This window comes from Chiloscyllium punctatum, chromosome 26 (assembly GCF_047496795.1).
Source record: "Chiloscyllium punctatum isolate Juve2018m chromosome 26, sChiPun1.3, whole genome shotgun sequence".
Lineage (NCBI taxonomy): Eukaryota > Metazoa > Chordata > Chondrichthyes > Orectolobiformes > Hemiscylliidae > Chiloscyllium > Chiloscyllium punctatum.
The window spans coordinates 5,703,206-5,724,746 of NC_092764.1; the positions used below are offsets into that span (position 1 = coordinate 5,703,206).

General features: G+C 52.9%; 1 protein-coding gene and 1 long non-coding RNA gene across 2 annotated transcripts in view; one reads left to right on the top strand and one right to left on the bottom strand.

The window, feature by feature from the left end:
• ces2b (carboxylesterase 2b) overlaps nucleotides 1-21,541 on the bottom strand; it is a 126,174-nt gene that overhangs the window by 99,067 nt on the left and 5,566 nt on the right. The window lies entirely within an intron of this gene.
• Nucleotides 5,710-20,001, top strand: LOC140496152 (uncharacterized). The gene is made up of 3 exons (XR_011964181.1): nucleotides 5,710-5,848; nucleotides 7,456-7,545; nucleotides 19,907-20,001. It is a non-coding gene; the product is annotated as an uncharacterized lncRNA (long non-coding RNA).

The window sequence follows — 21,541 nt, forward strand, 5'->3', positions numbered from 1 at the left end:
CTCCCGGGGTATCTGTTATTCTGTATATAACCCACCCCGAACCACTCGATTAGATTCCAGTCTGTAACTCCCTCCCGGGTATCTGTTATTCTGTATATAACCCACCCCGAACCCCTCGATTAGATTCCAGTCTGTGTCACCCTCCCGGGTATCTGTTATTCTGTATATAACCCACCCTGAACCCCTCGATTAGATTCCAGTCTGTAACTCCCTCCCGGGTATCTGTTATTCTGTATATAACCCACACCGACCCCCTCATTAGATTCCAGTTTGGAACTCCCTCCCGGGTATCTGTTATTCTGTATATAACACACCCCGAACCCCTCGATTAGATTCCAGTCTGTAACTCCCCCCGGGGTATCTGTTAATCTGTATATAACCCACCCCAAACCCCTCAATTAGATTCCAGTCTGTAACTCCCTCCCGGGCTATCTGTTAATCTGTATATAACCCACCCCGAACCCCTCGATTAGATTCCAGTCTGTAACTCCCTCCCGGGTATCTGTTATTCTGTATATAACCCCCACCCTGAACCCCTCGATTAGATTCCATTCTGTAACTCCCTCCCGGGTATCTGTTATTCTGCATATAACCCACCCCGAACCCCTCGATTAGATTCCAGTCTGTAACTCCCTCCCGGGGTATCTGTTATTCTGTATATAACCCACCCCGAACCCCTGGATTAGATTCCAGTCTGTAACTCCCTCCCGGGTATCTGTTATTCTGTATGTAACCCACCCTGAACCCCTCGATTAGATTCCAGTCTGTAACTCCCTCCCGGGGTATCTGTGATTCTGTATATAACCCACCCCGAACCCCTCGATTAGATTCCAGTCTGTAACTCCCTCCCGGGGTATCTATCATTCTGTATATAACCCAACCCGAACCCCTCGATTAGATTCCAGTCTGTAACTCCCTCCCGGGTATCTGTTATTCTGTATATAACCCACCCCGAACCCCTGGATTAGATTCCAGTCTGTAACTCCCTCCCGGGTATCTGTTATTCTGTATATAACCCACCCCGAACCCCTCGATGAGATTCCGGTCTGTAACTCCCTCTCGGGTATCTGTTATTCTGTATATAACCCACCCCGAACCCTCGATTAGATTCCAGTCTGTAACTCCCTCCCGGGTATCTGTTATTCTGTATATAATCCACCCCGAACCCCTCGATTAGATTCCAGTCAGTAACTCCCTCCCGGGGTATCTGTTATTCTGTATATAACCCACCCCGAACCCCTCGATTAGATTCCAGTCTGTAACTCCCTCCCAGGGTATCTGTTATTCTGTATATAACCCACCCCAAACCCCCTCGATTAGATTCCAGTCTGTAACTCCCCCTCCAGGGTATCTGTTATTCTGTATATAACCCACCCCGAACCCCTCGATTAGATTCCAGTCTGTAACTCCCTCCCGGGTATCTGTTATTCTGTATATAACCCACCCCGAACCCCTCGATTAGATTCCAGTCTGTAACTCCCTCCCGGTATCTGTTATTCTGTATATAATCCACCCCGAACCCCTCGATTAGATTCCAGTCTGTAACTCCCTCCCGGGGTATCTGTTATTCTGTATATAACCCACCCCGAACCCCTCGATTAGATTCCAGTCTGTAACTCCCTCCCGGGGTATCTGTTATTCTGTATATAACCCACCCCAAACCCCTCGATTAGATTCCAGTCTGTAACTCCCTCCCAGGGTGCTGTTAATCTGTATATAACCCACCCCGAACCCCTCGATTAGATTCCAGTCTGTAACTCCCTCCCGGGGTATCTGTTATTCTGTATATAACCCACCCCGAACCCCTCGATTAGATTCCAGTCTGTAACTCCCTCCCAGGTATCTGTTATTCTGTATATAACCCACCCTGAACCCCTCGATTAGATTCCAGTCTGTAACTCCCTCCCGGGTATCTGTTATTCTGTATATAACCCACCCCGAACCCCTCGATTAGATTCCAGTCTGTAAATCTCTCCCAGGTATCTGTTAATCTGTATATAAACCCACCCCGAACCCCTCGATTAGATTCCAGTCTGTAACTCCCTCCCGGGTATCTGTTATTCTGTATATAACCCACCCCGAACCCCTCTATTAGATTCCAGTCTGTAACTCCCTCCCGGGTATCTGTTATTCTGTATATAACCCACCCCGAACCCCTCGATTATATTCCAGTCTGTAACTCCCTCCCGGGTAACTGTTATTCTGTATATAACCCACCCCGAACCCCTCTATTAGATTCCAGTCTGTAACTCCCTCCCAGGGTGCTGTTAATCTGTATATAAACCCCCCGGCCCGCCCCACTCCCCGCTGTGAAGGGTGGTGGATGGGTGATCAATGCTTGCCTGTTTATGAGGGAGGTTTGTTGGTAATTCCGCACCAGTACCTTCCCCCTATTCCTGGGGTCATCGGATACATTGCTGACTTTACAGGGCACTGTCTCATTCCCTGGTATTCCTGTGATTCCAATCCAAATTGTCAGGATGGGCCAGGTGTCTGCATTTTGACAGCTAAAGTCATTTTTATTGCAAATTGTTTGACTCCACGTTTGCAAACACGTAGCTCTGCTGCGGAAAACTCTGTCATGTTTCATGTAAACACACACTCTCACACACTGTCTGTCTCTCTCCCATTCTGTCTCTCTCTCTCTCTCTCTCTCGCGATCTCGATCTCTCTCAATCTCTCTCAATCTCAATCTCTCACTCACTCGATCTCACTCGCGATCTCAATCTCTCTCTCTCGATCTCTCTTTCAATCTCTCACTCACTCGATCTCTCTCGCGATCTCAATCTCTCTCTCTCGATCTCTCTTTCAATCTTTCACTCACTCGATCTCTCTCTCTCTCACTAAATCAATCTCAAACTCTCAATCTTAATCCAAAAGAGAAAATGCTGGAAAATCTCAGCAGGTCTGTTAAAGCTCTGACAAAGGGTCAGTTCGACTCGAAACGTCAGCTCTTTTCTCTCCTCACAGATGCTGTCAGACCTACTGAGATTTTCCAGCATTTTCTCTTTTGGTTTCAGATTCCAGCATCCGCAGTAATTTGCTTTTATCTCAATCTCTCATTCACTCGATCTCGCAATCTCTCTCAATCTCTCTCTCTCAATCTCAATCCTGCTGTCTCAATCTCTCTCTCTCTCAATCTCAAAATCTCAATCCCTCTCTCTCAATCTCTCTCTCTCTCTCTCTCTCAATCCCTCTCTCTCAATCTCAATCTCTCTCTCAATCTCAATCTCTCTCTATCAATCTCATTCTTTCTCAATCCCTCTATCTCAATCTCTCTCCCTCACAATCTCTCTCTCTCAATCTCAATCCCTCTCTCAATCGCGCTCTCTCAATCCCTCTCTCTCAATCTCTCTCAATCCCTCTCTCTCAAACTCTCTCTCTCAACCTCTCTCTCTCTCAATCTCAATCTCTCTCTCTCAATCCTTCTCTCTGAATCCCTCTCTCTCTCTCAATCTCTCTCAATCCCTCTCTCTCAATCTCAATCCCTCTCTCTCAATCCCTCTCTCTTAATCTCAAACTCTCAATCTCAGTCCCTCTCTCTCAATCTCTTCTTTCAATCTCTCTCTCTCAATCTCTCTCTATCTCTCTCAATCCCTCTCTCTCAATCTCTCTCAATCCCTCTCTCTCAATGCCTCTCTCTCAATCTCTTTCTCTGAATCCCTCTCTCTCAATCTCTCTTTCTCACAATCTCTCTCAATCTCAAACTCTCTCTCAATCTCTCTGTCTCATTCTCTCTCTCTCTCTCAATGCCTCTCTCTCAATGCCTCACTCTCAATCCCTCTCTCTCGATCACTCTCTCTCTCTCTCTCAATCCCTCTCTCTCAATCCCACTCAATCTCAATCTCTCTCAATCCCTCTCTCTTAATCTCTCTCTCTCAATCTTAATCTCTCTCAATCCCTTTCTCTCAATCTCCCTCTCTCAATCCCTCTCTCTCACTCTCTCTCAATCCCTCTCTATCAATCTCTCTCTCTCTCAATCTCAATCTCTCTCAATCTCTCTCTCAATCTCTCTCAATCTTAATCTCTCTCAATCTCTCTCTCTCTCTCTCTCTCTCTCAATCTCAATCTCTCTCAATCCCTCTCTCTCAATCTCAATCTCTCTCTCAATCCCTCTCTCTCAATCTCAATCTCTCTCAATCCCTCTCTCTCAATCTCAATCTCTCTCTCAATCCCTCTCAATCTCAATCTCTCTCAATCCCTCTCTCTCAATCTCTCTCTCTTAATCTCAATCTCTCTCTCAATCCCTCTCTCTCTCAATCCCTCTCTCTCTCAATCTCTCTCTTTCTCAAACTCAATCTCTCAATCCCTCTGTCTCAATCCATCTCTCTCAATCTCAATCTCAATCCCTCGCTCTCAATCCCTCTCTCTCAATCTCAATCTCTCTCAATTCCTTTCTCTGAATCTCTCTCTCAATCCCTCTCTCTCAATCTCTCTCAATCCCTCTCTCTCAATCTCTCTCTCTCAATCCCTCTCTCTCAAACTCTCTCTCTCAATCTCAATCTCTCTCAATCCCTTTCTCTCAATCTCTCTCTCTGAAAATCTCTCTCCCAATCCCTCTCTCTCAATCTCAATCTCTCTCTCTCTCAATCTGTCTCTCTCAATCTCTCTCTCTTTCAATCCCTCTCTCTCAATCTCGATCTCTCATTCACTCGATCTCTCTCTCTCTCTCAATCTCTCTCTCTCAATCTCTCTCTCCCTCTCTCAATCTCTCTCACTTTCTCTCTCAATCCCTCTCACTCTCTCTCACTCTCTCTCTCAATCTCTCTCTCTCTCAATCCCTCTGTCTCAATCTCTCTCCATCAATCTCTCTCTTGCTGCTCCCACACTCTCGCGATAATAAACGCTGAGTGCTATGGACAGAAGGAGAGATGGGGAGAGTAGATCTCCAGGGAATCCTGCTCTTTGTGCAACTGTGAATCGTGCTGCTCTGTCGTCCTTCTCTAGATGCTATTGTCAGCTCACAGCCAGTAACCTCCCTGTAACCCTGGTTAGCTCCAATACACCCACATCTCGTATTTCTCTCTCTCGCTTACACTGACCGCTGACAGGGAGATCAAACAGGTTCCCCACGGGTTTGAAGTGACTTTTACTGCAGAGAACAGAGAGACCGCCTGAGTTGGAGGTTTCTCGCGCTGTCATTGGCTGACCCCGGGCAGGTCAGCGACAAACGGAAAGCAGAGGAACCTTTGTCATTGGTCACTGGTCATGAGCTCACAGGCCAATCAGCTCGAACTGCTATCAACGCCCCGGTGCCAGTTCATCTGCAGATCACTGATCGAATGTGCAGCTGTGGAAACAGGGCTGGCAATGAGCATCAGGGGACCGTATCTGAAAACAGGCAGCAGTGATCCCGATTTGGAAACATGTCCGCAATTAGAAACGCAGAACGCTTTAGAAAGAAATTGACCATGTCCCGAGTTGCCCCCTTGAGAAGTTGGGGGTGGGGTTGCTGGTGGAGGGACAGCCTTGAACCCCAGGAAATTAGGAAACTGAGAGAGGTGGAGATCTGACAGGATAGGCTGGAGGGGCTGAGTGGCCTCCGCCCCAGAGGCATCGTCCCGCTCATGGCAGGTGTCTGGGCGGGCCCTGTAAGGGGGAGGTTGGGGGCTTGGCGACGCGTGTGAGGGTGCCAGATGGCGGTCAGTTGTTGTTGTACCATTGGTGTGGCGCCGCTGGAGCCTGACCCTGACCTTGCGATCCCGCGCAGGGGAGTAAAGAGCGCTACCACTGGCAGGCGCAAAACGTCAAACACAGCGGTGTGGATGACATGGTTCTGTTGTCGAAAATCACGGAGGACGCCATCGTGGAAAATCTCAGGAAGAGATACATGGACGATTACATTTTTGTATCCTCTTCCCTGAGGGAGTGGGCGCTGTGGGAGGGTCAGTGCTGAGGGAGAGGGCGCTGTCAGAGGGTCAGTGCTGAGGGAGTGGGTGCTGTCAGAGGGTCAGTGCTGAGGGAGCGGGCACTGTCGGAGGGTCAGTGCTGAGGGAGCGGGCACTGTGGGAGGGTCAGTGCTGAGGGAGTGGGTGCTGTCGGAGGGTCAGTGCTGAGGGAGTGGGCACTGTCGGAGGGTCAGTGCTGAGGGAGCAGGCGCTGTCGGAGGGTCAGTGCTGAGGGAGCGGGCACTGTGGGAGGGTCAGTGCTGAGGGAGCGGGCGCTGTCGGAGGGTCAGTGCTGAGGGAGCGGGCACTGTCGGAGGGTCAGTGCTGAGGGAGCGGGCACTGTGGGAGGGTCAGTGCTGAGGGAGTGGGCGCTGTGGGAGGGTCAGTGCTGAGGGAGCGGGCGCTGTCGGAGGGTCAGTGCAGAGGGAGTGGGCGCTGTCGGAGGGTCAGTGCTGAGGGAGCGGGCACTGTGGGAGGGTCAGTGCTGAGGGTGTGGGTGCTGTGGGAGGGTCAGTGCTGAGGGAGTGGGCGCTGTGGGAGGGTCAGTGATGAGGGAGTGGGTGCTGTCGGAGGGTCAGTGCTGAGGGAGTGGGTGCTGTGGGAGGGTCAGTGCTGAGGGAGTGGGCGCTGTGGGAGGGTCAGTGATGAGGGAGTGGGTGCTGTCGGAGGGTCAGTGCTGAGGGAGTGGGCGCTGTGGGAGGGTCAGTGCTGAGGGAGTGGGCGCTGTGGGAGGGTCAGTGCTGAGGGAGTGGGCGCTGTCGGAGGGTCAGTGCTGAGGGAGCGGGCACTGTCGGAGGGTCAGTGCTGAGGGAGCGGGCACTGTCGGAGGGTCAGTGCTGAGGGAGCGGGCACTGTGGGAGGGTCAGTGCTGAGGGAGTGGGTGCTGTCGGAGGGTAGTGCTGAGGGATCGGGTGCTGTCGGAGGGTCAGTGCTGAGGGAGTGGGTGCTGTGGGAGGGTCAGTGCTGAGGGAGTGGGTGCTGTCGGAGGGTCAGTGCTGAGGGAGCGGGTGCTGTCGGAGGGTCAGTGCTGAGGGAGTGGGCACTGTCGGAGGGTCAGTGCTGAGGGAGCGGGCACTGTGGGAGGGTCAGTGCTGAGGGAGTGGGCACTGTCGTAGGGTCAGCGCTGAGGGAGTGGGTGCTGTCGGAGGGTCAGTGCTGAGGGAGTGGGTGCTGTCGGAGGGTCAGTGCTGAGGGAGTGGGTGCTGTCGGAGGGTCAGTGCTGAGGGAGTGGGCGCTGTGGGAGGGTCAGTGCTGAGGGAGTGGGCACTGTCGGGGGGTCAGTGCTGAGGGGGGTGGGCACTGTCGGAGGGTCAGTGCTGAGGGAATGGGCACTGTCGGAGGGTCAGTGCTGAGGGAGTGGGCACTGTCGGAGAGTCAGTGCTGAGGGAGTGGGCACTGCCGGAGGGTCAGTGCTGAGGGAGTGGGCGCTGTGGGAGGGTCAGTGCTGAGGGAGGGTCAGTATTGGGGACAGATCTGTACCTGTCTAACACTGAGGTATGGTTCTGGAGGAAGCCATGTGTTACCAATCCTGAACGTTCAGTATTATCCTTAACCTCTCAGAGAACAGACCTACATTGGGCCTGTCCTTATCTCCGTCAACCCTTTCAAACAGATGGCGTACTTCACAGATCGCGAGGTGGAACTTTACCAGGGAGCTGTGAGTTCAGATGTCTCTCTCTCTCAACAGTCACTTCCCCTGGTTAATCTCACACTGTGCACGGTGCTCCGAGTGTGGGTCTGACCGAGGGGAGACCGGGGAACTGTGCACGGTGCTCCGAGTGTGGGTCTGACCGAGGGGAGACCGGGGAACTGTGCACGGTGCTCCGAGTGTGGGTCTGACCGAGGGGAGACCGGGGAACTGTGCACGGTGCTCCGAGTGTGGGTGTGACCGAGGGGAGACCGGGGAACTGTGCACGGTGCTCCGAGTGTGGGTCTGACCCAGGGGAGACCGGGGAACTGTGCACGGTGCTCCGAGTGTGGGTCTGACCGAGGGGAGACCGGGGAACTGTGCACGGTGCTCCGAATGTGGGTCTGACCGAGGGGAGACCGGGGAACTGTGCACGGTGCTCCGAGTGTGGGTCTGACCGAGGGGAGACCGGGGAACTGTGCACGGTGCTCCGAGTGTGGGTCTGACCGAGGGGAGACCGGGGAACTGTGCACGGTGCTCCGAGTGTGGGTCTGACCGAGGGAGACCGGGGAACTGTGCACGGTGCTCCGAGTGTGGGTCTGACCGAGGGAGACCGGGGAACTGTGCACGGTGCTCCGAGTGTGGGTCTGACCGAGGGGAGACCGGGGAACTGTGCACGGTGCTCCGAGTGTGGGTCTGACCGTGGGGAGACCGGGGAACTGTGCACGGTGCTCCGAATGTGGGTCTGACCGAGGGAGACTGGGGAACTGTGCACGGTGCTCCGAGTGTGGGTCTGACCCAGGGGAGACTGGGGAACTGTGCACGGTGCTCCGAGTGTGGGTCTGACCAAGGGGAGACCGGGGAACTGTGCACGGTGCCCCGAGTGTGGGTCTGACCGAGGGGAGACCGGGGAACTGTGCACGGTGCTCCGAGTGTGGGTCTGACCGAGGGAGACTGGGGAACTGTGCACGGTGCCCCGAGTGTGGGTCTGACCGAGGGGAGACTGGGGAACTGTGCACGGTGCTCCGAGTGTGGGTCTGACCCAGGGGAGACCGGGGAACTGTGCACGGTGCTCCGAGTGTGGGTCTGACCAAGGGGAGACCGGGGAACTGTGCACGGTGCTCCGAGTGTGGGTCTGACCCAGGGGAGACCGGGGAACTGTGCACGGTGCTCCGAGTGTGGGTCTGACCGAGGGGAGACCGGGGAACTGTGCACGGTGCTCCGAGTGTGGGTCTGACTGAGGGGAGACTGGGGAACTGTGCACGGTGCCCCGAGTGTGGGTCTGACCCAGGGGAGACTGGGGAACTGTGCACGGTGCTCCGAGTGTGGGTCTGACCGAGGGGAGTCCGGGGAACTGTGCACGGTGCTCCGAGTGTGGGTCTGACCGAGGGCAGACCGGGGAACTGTGCACGGTGCTCCGAGTGTGGGTCTGACCGTGGGGAGACCGGGGAACTGTGCACGGTGCTCCGAGTGTGGGTCTGACCGAGGGGAGACCGGGGAACTGTGCACGGTGCTCCGAGTGTGGGTCTGACCAAGGGGAGAGTGGGGAACTGTGCACGGTGCTCCGAGTGTGGGTCTGACCGAGCAGAGACCGGGGAACTGTGCACGGTGCTCCGAGTGTGGGTCTGACCGTGGGGAGACCGGGGAACTGTGCACGGTGCTCCGAGTGTGGGTCTGACCGAGGGGAGACCGGGGAACTGTGCACGGTGCTCCGAGTGTGGGTCTGACCAAGGGGAGAGTGGGGAACTGTGCACGGTGCTCCGAGTGTGGGTCTGACCCAGGGGAGACCGGGGAACTGTGCACGGTGCTCCGAGTGTGGGTCTGACTGAGGGAGACTGGGGAACTGTGCACGGTGCTCCGAGTGTGGGTCTGACCGAGCGGAGACCGGGGAACTGTGCACGGTGCCCCGAGTGTGGGTCTGACCGAGGGAGACTGGGGAACTGTGCACGGTGCTCCGAGTGTGGGTGTGACCGAGGGGAGACCGGGGAACTGTGCACGGTGCCCCGAGTGTGGGTCTGACCCAGGGGAGACCGGGGAACTGTGCACGGTGCTCCGAGTGTGGGTCTGACCGAGGGAGACCGGGGAACTGTGCACGGTGCTCCGAGTGTGTGTCTGACCGAGGGGAGACCGGGGAACTGTGCACGGTGCTCCGAGTGTGGGTCTGACCGAGGGAAACCGGGGAACTGTGCACGGTGCTCCGAGTGTGGGTCTGACTGAGGGGAGACTGGGGAACTGTGCACGGTGCTCCGAGTGTGGGTCTGACCCAGGGGAGACCAGGGTACTGTGCACGGTGCTCCAAGTGTGGGTCTGACCGAGGGGAGAGACCGGGGAACTGTGCACGGTGCTCCGAGTGACCGAGGGGAGACCGGGGAACTGTGCACGGTGCTCCGAGTGTGGGTCTGACCGAGGGGAGAGTGGGGAACTGTGCACGGTGCTCCGAGTGTGGGTCTGACCGAGGGGAGACCGTGGAACTGTGCACGGTGCTCCAAGTGTGGGTCTGACCCTGGGGGAGACCAGGGAACTGTGCACGGTGGTCCGAGTGTGGGTCAGACTGAGAGAGACCGAGGAACTGTGCACGGTGCCCCGAGTGAGGGTCTGACTGAGGGACACCGGGGAACTGTGCACAGTGCTCCGAGTGTGGGTCTGACCGAGAGAGACCGGGGAATTGTGCACGGTGCTCCGAGTGTGGGTCTGACCAAGGGGAGACCGGGGAACTGTGCACGGTGCTCCGAGTGTGGGTCTGACCGAGGGGAGACCGGGGAACTGTGCACGGTGCTCCGAGTGTGGGTCTGACCGAGGGGAGACCGGGGAACTGTGCACGGTGCTCCGAGTGTGGGTCTGACCAAGGGGAGAGTGGGGAACTGTGCACGGTGCTCCGAGTGTGGGTCTGACCCAGGGGAGACCGGGGAACTGTGCACGGTGCTCCGAGTGTGGGTCTGACTGAGGGAGACTGGGGAACTGTGCACGGTGCTCCGAGTGTGGGTCTGACCGAGCGGAGACCGGGGAACTGTGCACGGTGCCCCGAGTGTGGGTCTGACCGAGGGAGACTGGGGAACTGTGCACGGTGCTCCGAGTGTGGGTGTGACCGAGGGGAGACCGGGGAACTGTGCACGGTGCCCCGAGTGTGGGTCTGACCCAGGGGAGACCGGGGAACTGTGCACGGTGCTCCGAGTGTGGGTCTGACCGAGGGAGACCGGGGAACTGTGCACGGTGCTCCGAGTGTGGGTCTGACCGAGGGGAGACCGGGGAACTGTGCACGGTGCTCCGAGTGTGGGTCTGACCGAGGGGAGACCGGGGAACTGTGCACGGTGCCCCGAGTGTGGGTCTGACCGAGGGGAGACCGGGGAACTGTGCACGGTGCTCCGAGTGTGAGTCTGACCGAGGGAGACCGGGGAACTGTGCACGGTGCTCCGAGATTGGGACTGACCGAGGGACACCGGGGAACTGTGCACGGTGCCCCGAGTGTGGGTCTGACTGAGGGGAGACTGGGGAACTGTGCACGGTGCTCCGAGTGTGGGTCTGACCCAGGGGAGACCGGGGAACTGTGCACGGTGCTCCGAGTGTGGGTCTGACCGAGGGGAGACCGGGGAACTGTGCACGGTGCTCCGAGTGTGGGTCTGACCCAGGGGAGACCGGGGAACTGTGCACGGTGCTCCGAGTGTGGGTCTGACCGAGGGGAGACCGGGGAACTGTGCACGGTGCTCCGAGTGTGGGTCTGACCGAGGGGAGACTGGGGAACTGTGCACGGTGCTCCGAGTGTGGGTCTGACCGAGGGGAGACCGGGGAACTGTGCACGGTGCTCCAAGTGTGGGTCTGACCGAGGGAGACTGGGGAACTGTGCACGGTGCTCCGAGTGTGGGTCTGACCGAGGGGAGACTGGGGAACTGTGCACGGTGCTCCGAGTGTGGGTGTAACCGAGGGAGAGTGTGCATTCTGCCTGAGGGAGTGACACACTGACTCTGACCTGCACCCCTTTGGGCTGGGGGGTTTGTGTCGGTGTTTTCTCTGGGGGAGAGGGGTGGTGTGTGTGTGAGTGTGCAACATTGGGTGTGAGTGTGTATGAGTGTGTAATGTGGTGTGTGTGTATTTGTGTGTATGTAATATGGTGTATGTGTGTGTGTTACATGGTGTGTGTGAGTGTGTGTGTAATGTGTGTGAGTGTGTCATGTGTGAGAGTGTGTAATGTGGTGTGTGTGAGTGTGTAACGTGGTGTGTGTGTGTGTAATGTGTGTGAGTGTGTAATGTGAGAGTGCATAACGTGGTGTGTGTGTGTGTGTGTGTAACGTGGTGTGTGTGTGTAATGTGTGAGAGTTTGTAACATGGTGTGTGAGTGTGTGAGTGTGTGTAACATGGTGTGTGTGTGTGAGTGTGTAACGTGGTGTATGTGTGTGTAATGTGGTTTGTGTGAGAGTGTGTAACATGTGTGTGTAATGTATGTGTGTAATGTGTGTGTGTGTAACGTGTTGTGTGTGTAATGTTGTGTGTGAGATTGTGTAATGTGGTATGTGTGTGTAACGGTGTGTTTGTGTAACATGTAATGTGTGTGTGTGTACCGTGGTGTGTGTGTGTACCGTGGTGTGTGTGTGTCTGTGTGTAAGGTGGTGCGGGTGTGTAACATGGTGTGTGTGTGTGTCTAATGTGGAGTGGGTGTGTAAGTGTGTGCAACGTGGTGTGAGTGTGTGTAACATGGTGTGCGAGTGAGTGTGTGTAACGTGGTGTGTGTGTGTAACGTGGTGTGTGTGAATGTAACGTGGTGTGTGTGAGTGTGTAACATGGTGTGTGTGTAACGTGGTGTGTGTGTGTAACATGGTGTGTGTGTGTAACGTGGTGTGTGTGTGTAACATGGTGTGTGAGAGTGTGCAACGCGGTTTGTGAGTGTGTAACGTGATGTGTGTGTGTAACGTGGTGTGAGAGTGTGTAACATAGTGTGTAATGTGGTGTAACAGTGTGTAATGTGGTGTGTGTAACGTGTGTGTGTAACTTAGTGTGTGTGTGAGAGTGTAACGTGGTGTGTGAGTGTGTAATGTGGTGTGTGTGGTGTGTAGCATGTGTGTAACGTGTGTGTGTAATGTGGTGTGTGTGTGTAACGTGTGAATGTGTAACGTGGTGTGTGTGAGTATGTAATATGGTATGAGTGTGTAAAGTGGTGTGAGTGCATAATGAGGTGTGGGTGAATGTGTAACGTGGCGTGAGAGTGTGTGAGTGTGTAATGCGTGCGTGTGAAACGTGATGTGTGTGAGTGTGTAACGTGGTGTGAGTGTGTAATGTGGTGTGTTTGTGAGTGTGTAATGTGTGAGTGTGAGTGTGTAACATGGTGTGAGAGTGTGTAATGTGGTGTGAGAGTGTGTGTGAGTGTGTAATGTGGTGTGTGTGTAACGTGGTGTGTGTGAGTATAATGTGGTGTGTGTGATTGTGTGTGTGTGTAACATGGTGTGAGTGAGCGTGTAATGTGGTGTGTGTGCGTAACGTGGTGTGCGTGTGTAACGTGTGTGTGAGTGTGTAAAGTGTGTGTGTAACGTGGTGTGAGAGTGTGTAGCGTGTTGTGTGAGAGTGTATAACGTGGTGTGTGTGTGAGCGTGCAATGTGGTGTGTGTGAGTGTGTAACATGGTGTGTGTGTGAGTATGTGTGTGAGAGTGTAACGTGGTGTGTGTGAGTGTGTAACGTGGTATACTTGAGTGAGTGTAACGTGGTGTGTGAAAGTGTGTAACGTGGTGTGTGTGATTGTGGAACGTGGTGTGTGAGTATGTGTAAGTGTGTGTGAGTGTGTAATGTGGTGTGTGTGATTGTGTAACATGGTGTGTGTGTGAGTGTGTAACGTGGTGTGTGTGATTGTGTAACATGGTGTGTGTGTGAGTGTGTAACGTGGTGTGTCTCTGAGGGTGTGTGTGAGTGTGTAACGTGTCGTGTGAATGTGTAACGTGGTGTGTGTGTGTAACATGGTGAGTGTGTGTGTAATGTGGTGTGTGTGTGATGTGGTGTGTGTGAGTGTGTGTGTGTAACGTGGTGAGTGTGTGTGTGTAATGTGGTGTGTGTGTGTAATGTGGTGTGTGTGTGTAACGTGGTGTGTGTGTAATGTGGTGTGTGTGTGAGTGTGTAATGTGGTGTGTGTAAGTGTGTAATGTGGTGTATGTGAGTGTGTAACATGGTATGTGTGTGTGTAACGTGCTGTGAGTGTGTAATGTGTGTGTAATGTGGTTGTGAGAGTGTGTAACGTGGTATGTGTGAGAGTATATAACGTGGTGAGTGTGTAACGTGTGTGTGTAATATGGTGTGAGAGTGTGTAACGTGTTGTGTGAGAGTGTATAACGTGTGTGTGAGAGAGTGTCCAATGTGGTGTGTGTGTGTGTGTGTAACATGGTGTGTGTGTGGGTATGTGTGTGAGAGTGTAACGTGCTGTGTGTGAGTGTGTAACGTGGTATACTTGAGTGAGTGTAACGTGGTGTGTGAAAGTGTGGAACGTGGTGTGTGTGATTGTGGAACGTGGTGTGTGAGTATGTGTAAGTGTGTGTGAGTGTGTAATGTGGTGTGTGTGATTGTGTAACATGGTGTGTGTGTGAGTGTGTAACGTGTCGTGTGAATGTGTAACGTGGTGTGTGTGTGTAACATGGTGTATGTGAGTGTGTAATGTGGTGTGTGTGTGTAACGTGGTGTGTGAGTGTGTATATGTGAGTGAGTGTGCAACATGAGTGAGTGTGTGTGTGTAATGTGGTTTGTGTGTAACATGGTGTGTGTGTGTAACATGGTGTGTGTGAGTGTGTAATGTGGTGTGTGTGTGTAACATGGTGTGTGTGTAACGTGCTGAGTGTGTAATGTGTGTGTAACGTGCTGAGTGTGTAATGTGTGTAACGTGGTTGTATGAGTGTGTAATGTGGTGTGCGTGAGAGTGTGACATGGTGTGTGTGAGTGTGTAACATGGTGTGAGTGTGTAGCGTGGTGTGTGAGAGTGTGGAACATGGTGTGTGCAAGTGTGTAACGTGCTGTGTGTGAGTATGTAACGTGGTGTGTGTGTGTAATGTGGTGTGTGTGTGTGACATGGTATGCGTGTGTGTGTGTAACATGGTGTGTGAGAGTGTGTAACATGGTGTGTGCAAGTGTGTAACGTGCTGTGAGTATGTAACGTGGTGTGTGTGTAATGTGGTATGTGTGTGTTTGAGTGTGTAACATGCCGTGTGTGAGTGTGTAACGTGGTGTGTGTGAGTGTGTGTGAGTGTGTGACATGGTGTGTGTGCATGTGTAATGTGGTGTGTGTGTAACGTGGTGTGTGCGAGTGTGTAACGTGGTGTGTGAGTGTGTAATGTGGTGTATGGGTGTGTGAAACATGGTATGAGTGTGTAAAGTGGTGTGAGTCTGTAATGAGGTGTGTGTGAGTGTGTAACGTGGTGTGAGAGTGTATGAATGTGTAACACGTGTGTGTGAAATGTGATGTGTGTGTGTGTAACGTGATGTGTGTGTAATGTGTGAGTGTGAGTGTGTAACGTGGTGTGAGAGCGTGTGTGAGTGTGTAATGTGGTGTGTGTGAGTGTGTAAAGTGTTGTGTGTGTGTGAATGTGTGACGTGGTGTGTGTGAGTGTGTAATGTGGTGTGTGTGTGTAAAGTGGTGTGTGTGTAACGTGGTGTGAGAGTGTGTAACGTGGTGTGTCTGTGTGAGAATGTGCAATGTGGTTTGTGTGTGAGTGTGTAACATGGTGTGTGTGTGAGTGTGTGTGAGTGTAACGTGGTGTGTGAAAGTGTGGAACGTGGTGTGTGTGATTGTGGAACATGGTGTGTGAGTATGTGTGAGTGTGTATCGTGGTGTGTGTGTGTGAGTAACATGGTGTGTGTGAGTGTGTAACGCGGTGTGTGTCTGAGGGTGTGTGTGAGTGTGTAATGTGTCGTATGAATGTGTAACGTGGTGTATGTGAGTGTATAACGTGGTGTGTGCGTATAACGTGGTGTATGTGAGTGTGTAATGTGTGTGTGTGTAACGTGGTGTGTGAGTGTGTATGTGTGAGTGAGTGTGTAACGTGAGTGTGTGTGAGTGTGTGTGTAATGTGGTGTGTGTGTAACGTGGTGTGTGTGAGTGTGTGTGTAATGTGGTGTGTGTGAGGGCGAGTGTGTGTGTGTAATGTGGTGTGTGTGTGTAACGTGGTGTTTGTGTGTAAGTTTGTAATGTGGTGTATGTGAGTGTGTAACGTGCTGTGAGTGTGTAATGTGTGTGTGAGAGTATATGGTATGTGTAATGTGATGTGTGAGTGTGCAACGTGTGTGAGTGTGTAGCGTGTGTGTGTGGTGTGTGTGTAACGTGTGTGTGTGTGTAACGTGTGAGTAACGTGGTGTGTGTGAGTGTGTAACATGGTGTGTGTGAGTGTGTAACATGGTGTGAGTGTGTAGCGTAGTGTGTGAGAGTGTGTAAAACATGGTGTGTGCGAGTGTGTAACATGCTGTGTGTGAGTATGTAACGTGGTCTGTGTGTGTGTAACGTGGTATGTGTGTGTGAGTGTGTAACATGGTGTGTGAGAGTGTGTGAGAGTGTGTAAGAGTGTGTAACATGGTGTGTGCGAGTGTGTAACATGCTGTGTGTGAGTATGTAACGTGGTCTGTGTGTGTGTAACGTGGTATGTGTGTGTGTGAGTGTGTAACATGGTGTGTGAGAGTGTGTGAGAGTGTGTAACATGGTGTGTGCGAGTGTGTAACGTGCTGTGTGTGAGTGTGTAACGTGGTGTGTGTGTAACGTGGTATGTGTGTGTTTGAGTGTGTAACATGGTGTGTGTGAGTGTGTAACGTGGTGTGTGTGAGTGTGTAACATGGTGTGTGTGTGTGTGTAATGTGGTGTGTGTGAGTGTCTAACATGGTGTTTGTGTGTAATGTGTGCGTGTAACGTGGTGTGTGTATGTGTGAAACGTGGTGTGTGTGAGTGTGTGTATGTAACGTGGTGTGTGTGTGTAATGTGGTTTGTGTGTAACGTGGTGTGTGTGAGTGAGTGTGTAACGTGGGGTGAGAGAGTGTAACATAGTGTGTAACGTGGTGTGAGAGTGTGTAACGTGGTGTGTGTGAGTATAATGTGGTGTGTGTAACATGGTGTGTGAGTGTGTGTGAGTGTGTAACGTGGTGTATGTGAGTGTGTAACATGGTGTGTGTGATTGTGCGTATGTGAGTGTGTAACGGTGTGTGAGTGTGTGTGCGTAACGTGGTGTGTGTGTGTAACGTGGTGTGTGTGTGTAACGTGGTGTGTGTGTGAGTGTGCAACGTGGTGTGTGTGAGTGTGCAACATGGTGTGTGTGTTTGTGTAATGTGGTGTGTGTGTGTGTGTGACGTGGTGTGTGTGTGTGTGTGTATGAGTGTGTGTGAGTGTGTAACGTGGTGTGTGAGTGTGTAATGTGGTGTATGTGTGTGAGCGTGTAACGTGGCGTGTGAGTGTGTGTGAGTGTGTATGAGTGTGTGTGAGTGTGTAACGTGGTGTGAGTGTGTAACGTGGTGTATGAGTGTGTGTGAGTGTGTAACGTGGTGTGTGAGTGTATATGAGTGTGTGTGAGTGTGTAACGTGGTGTGTGAGTGGTGTAACGTGTGTGTGAGTGTATATGAGTGTGTGTGAGTGTGTAACATGGTGTGTGTGAGTGTGTAACGTGGTGTGTGTCTGAGGGTGTGTGTGAGTGTGTAATGTGTCGTTTGAATGTGTAACGTGGTGTGTGTGAGTGTGTGTGAGTGTGTAACGTGGTGTGTGTGTGTAACGTGGTGTGTGTGTGGTAACGTGGTGTATGAGTGTGTAATGTGGTGTGTGTGTGTAACGTGGTGTGTGTGAGTGTGTGTGTGCAATGTGGTGTGTGTGAGGGCGAGTGTGTGTGTGTAACGTGGTGTGTGTGTGTGTAAGTTTGTAATGTGGTGTATGTGAGTGTGTAACGTGCTGTGAGTGTGTAATGTGTGTGTGAGAGTATATAATGTCATGTGTGTAACATGGTGTGTGTAATGTGATGTGGTGTGTGTGCAACGTGTGTGAGTGTGTAGCGTGTGTGTGTGTGTAACATGTGTGAGTGTGTAATGTGGTGTGTGTGAGTGTGTAACATGGTGTGTGTGAGTGTGTAACATGGTGTGAGTGTGTAGCGTAGTGTGTGAGAGTGTGTAACATGGTGTGTGCGAGTATGTAACGTGGTCTGTGTGTGTAACGTGGTATGTGTGTGTGTGAGTGTGGTAACATGGTGTGTGAGAGTGTGTGCGAGTGTGTAACGTGCTGTGTGGTGAATATGTAACGTGGTGTGTGTGTACGTGGTGTGTGTGTGTTTGAGTGTGTAACATGGTGTGTGTGAGTGTGTAACATGGTGTGTGTGAGTGTGTGTGTAACGTGGTGTGTGTGAATGTGTAATGTGGTGTGTGTGAGTGTCTAACGTGGTGTTTGTGTGTAATGTGTGCGTGTAACGTGGTGTGTGTGAGAGTGTGTAATGTGGTGTGTGTATGTGTGAAACGTGGTGTGTGAGAGTGTTTGTGTGTATGTAATGTGGTGTGTGAGTGTGTAATGTGGTGTGTGTGTAACGTGGTGTGTGTGAGTGAGTGTGTAATGTGGAGTGAGTGAGTGTGTAACGTGGTGTGAGAGAGTGTAACATAGTGTGTAACGTGGTGTGAGAGTGTGTAATGTGGTGTGTGTGAGTATAATGTGGTGTGTGTAACATGGTGTGTGAGTGTGTGTGAGTGTGTAACGTGTATGTGAGTGTGTAACATGGTGTGTGTGATTGTGTGTATGTGAGTGTGTAACGGTGTGTGAGTGTGTGTGTGTAACATGGTGTGTGTGTGTAACATGGTGTGTGTGTGTGAGTGTCTAATGTGGGTGTGTGTGAGTGTGCAACGTGGTGTGTGTGTGTGTTTGTGTAACGTGGTGTGTGTGTGTGTGAGAGACATGGTGTGTGTGTGTGTAACATGGTGTGTGTATGTGTCAGTGTTTAATGTGGTGTGTGTGTGTGTGTGTAACATGGTGATTGTGAGTGTGTGTGTAACGTGGTGTGTGTGTGTAATGTGGTGTGTGAGTGTGAGTGTGTAACGTAGTGTGTGTGTAACATGGTGTGTGAGTGTGTAACATTGTGGGTGAGTGTGTGTGTGTAACATGGTGTGTGTGTGTAACATGGTGTGTGAGTGTGTAACATGGTGTGTGATTGTGTGTGAGTGCGAAACGTGGTGTGTGAGTGTGTGTAACATGGTGTGAGTGAGTGTGTAATGTGGTGTGTGTGTGTAACATGGTGTGTGATTGTGTATGGAGTGATGTGTGAGTGTGTAACATGGTGTGTGAGTGTGTTGTGTGAGTGTGTAACATGGTGTGTGAGTGTGTATGAGTGTGTGTGAGTGGTAACATGGTGTGTGAATGTGTGTGAGTGTGTAACATGGTGTGTGAGTGCGTATGAGTGTGTGTGTGAGTATGTATAAGTGTGTGTGAGTGTGTAACTGGTGTGTGAGTGTGTAACATGATGTGTGAGTGTGTAACATGATGTGTGTGTATGTATGAGTGTGTGTGTGTATGAGTGTGTGTGTGTGTAACGTGGTGTATGTGTGTGAGTGTGTAACAGTAGTGTGTGTGTGTATGAGTGTGTGTGAGTGTGTAACATGGTGTGTGAGTGTGTAACGTGTGTATGTGTGTGAGTGTGTACCGTGGTGTGTGAGTGTGTATGTATGAGTGTGTGTGAGTGAGTAACGTGGTGTGTGAGTGTGTAATGTGGTGTATGTGTGTGTGAGTGTGTACAGTGGTGTGTGAGTGTGTATGTATGAGTGTGTGTGAGTGTGTAACGTGGTGTGTGAGTGTGTAACGTGGTGTGGTGTGTGTGTATGAGTGTGTGAGTGTGTAACGTGCTGTGTGAGTGTATATGAGTGTGTGTGAGTGTGTAAGGTGGTGTGTGAGTGTGTAAGGTGGTGTGTGAGTGTGTGTGAGTGTGTAAGGTGGTGTGTGTGAGTGTGTAAGGTGGTGTGTGTGAGTGTGTAATGTGTAACCTGGTGTGTGTGAGTGTGTGTGAGTGTGTAAGGTGGTGTGTGAGTGTGTAACCGGGTGTGTGTGAGTGTGTATGAGTGTGTGTGAGAGTGTAAGGTGGTGTGTGAGTGTGTAACCTGGTGTGTGTGAGTGTGTATGAGTGTGTATGAGTGTGTGTGAGTGTGTAATGTGGTGTGTGTGTGTGAGTGTGTAACGTGGTGTGTGTGAGTGTGTATGAGTGTGTGTGAGTGTGTAAGGTGGTGTGTGAGTGTGTAACCTGGTGTGTGTGAGTGTGTATGAGTGTGTGAGAGTGTGTAAGGTGGTGTGTGAGTGTGTAAGGTGGTGTGTGTGTGTGTGAGTGTGTATGAGTGTGTGTGAGTGTGTAACGTGGTGTGTGAGTGTGTAAGGTGGTGTGTGAGTGTGTGTGAGTGTGTGTGAGTGTGTAACCTGGTGTGTGTTCCCCCCTACAGGCTCAGTATGAGAACCCCCCCCATATCTATGCTCTGGCTGACAATATGTACAGGAACATGGTGATCGATGGAGAGAACCAGTGTGTTATCATCAGGTAAGAGTCACCAGTCCCTTCCCCAGGGCCACCAAGGCTCAACCCGAACCTCCATCTCGTCACCCTCACCTCCTCCTCATCCACCCTACCCTCGCGTTCACCCTCACTCCTCCAGCTCATTCTCTCCCCCCTCTCTCTCTATCCCCTCCCCCTCTCTCTCCCCCCTCTCTCTCACTCTCCCCCCTCTTCCCCCTCTCTCTCTCTCCCCCTTCTCTCTCTATCCCTCCCTCTCTCCCCCCCACTCTCTCTCTCTCTCTCTCCTCTCTATCTCTCTCTCTGCCCCCTCACTCTCTCTCTCTCTCTGCCCCCTCACTCTCTCTCTCCCCTCACTCTCCCCCCTCTCTCTCCCCCTCTCTCTCTCCCCCCTCTCTCCCCTCCTCTCTCTATCCCTCCCTCTCTCTCTCCCCCCTTCCCCCTCTTTCTCTCACCCCCCCCTCTCTTCCCCCCTCTAACCCCACCTCCCCCCACTCTCCCTCTCCCCTCTCTCTCTCCCCCCTCTTCCCCCTCTCTCTCTCTCCCCCTTCTCTCTCTATCCCTCCCTCTCTCCCCCCCCCACTCTCTCTCTCTCTCTCTCCTCTCTATCTCTCTCTCTCTGCCCCTCACTCTCTCTCTCCCCCCTCTCTCACTCTCCCTCTCCCCTCTCTCTCTCCCCCCTCTTCCCCCCTCTCTCTCTCTCCCCCTTCTCTCTCTATCCCTCCCTCTCTCCCCCTCCTCTCTATCTCTCTCTCTGCCCCCTCACTCTCTCTCTCCCCCCTCACTCTCACTCTCCCCCCTCACTCTCTTCTCCCCCCAACTCTCTCTCCCCCCCCTCTCCCCTCACTCTCTCTCTCCACTTAGTGTCTCTCTCTCTCTCTCCCCCCCCCACTCTCGCTCTCTTTGCCCCCTCACTCTCTCTCTCTCCCTCCTCACTCACTCTCCCCCCTCACTCTCTCTCTCTCCGCCTCTCTCTCTCCCCCCTCTTCCCCCTCTCTCTCGCTCCCCTCTCTCTCCCCTCCTCTATCCCCCCTCTCCCCCCACACTCTCTCTCCCCCCCTCTCTCCCCCACTCTCTCTCTCTCCCCCCTCTCTCTCCCCGCTCTCACCCCCTCTCTCTATCTCTCCCTCTCTCTCTCCCCTCCTCTCTCTCCCCCTCTTTCTCTCGCCCCCCCTTCCCCCCCTCTATCCCCCCTCTCTCTCACCCCCCTCTCCCCCCTCTCTCTCTATCCCTGCCTCTCTCTCTCCCCCTCTCTCACCGTCCTCTCCCTCCATCCCCCCTATCCCCCCCACTCTCTCTCCCCTCTCTATCTCTCTCTCTACCCTCTCTCTCTCTCTCTGCCCCCTCACTCTCTCTCTCCCCTCACTCTCCCCCCCTCTCTCTCCCCCTCTCTCTCTCCCTCCTCTCTTCCCCTCCTCTCTCTCCTCCTCTCTCTATCCCTCCCTCTCTCTCTCCCCCCTTCCCCCTCTTTCTCTCACCCCCCCTCTCTCTTCCCCCCTCTAACCCCACCTCCCCCCACTCTCTCTGTCTCCCCTCTCTCTCTCCCCCCTCTTCCCCCTCTCTCCCC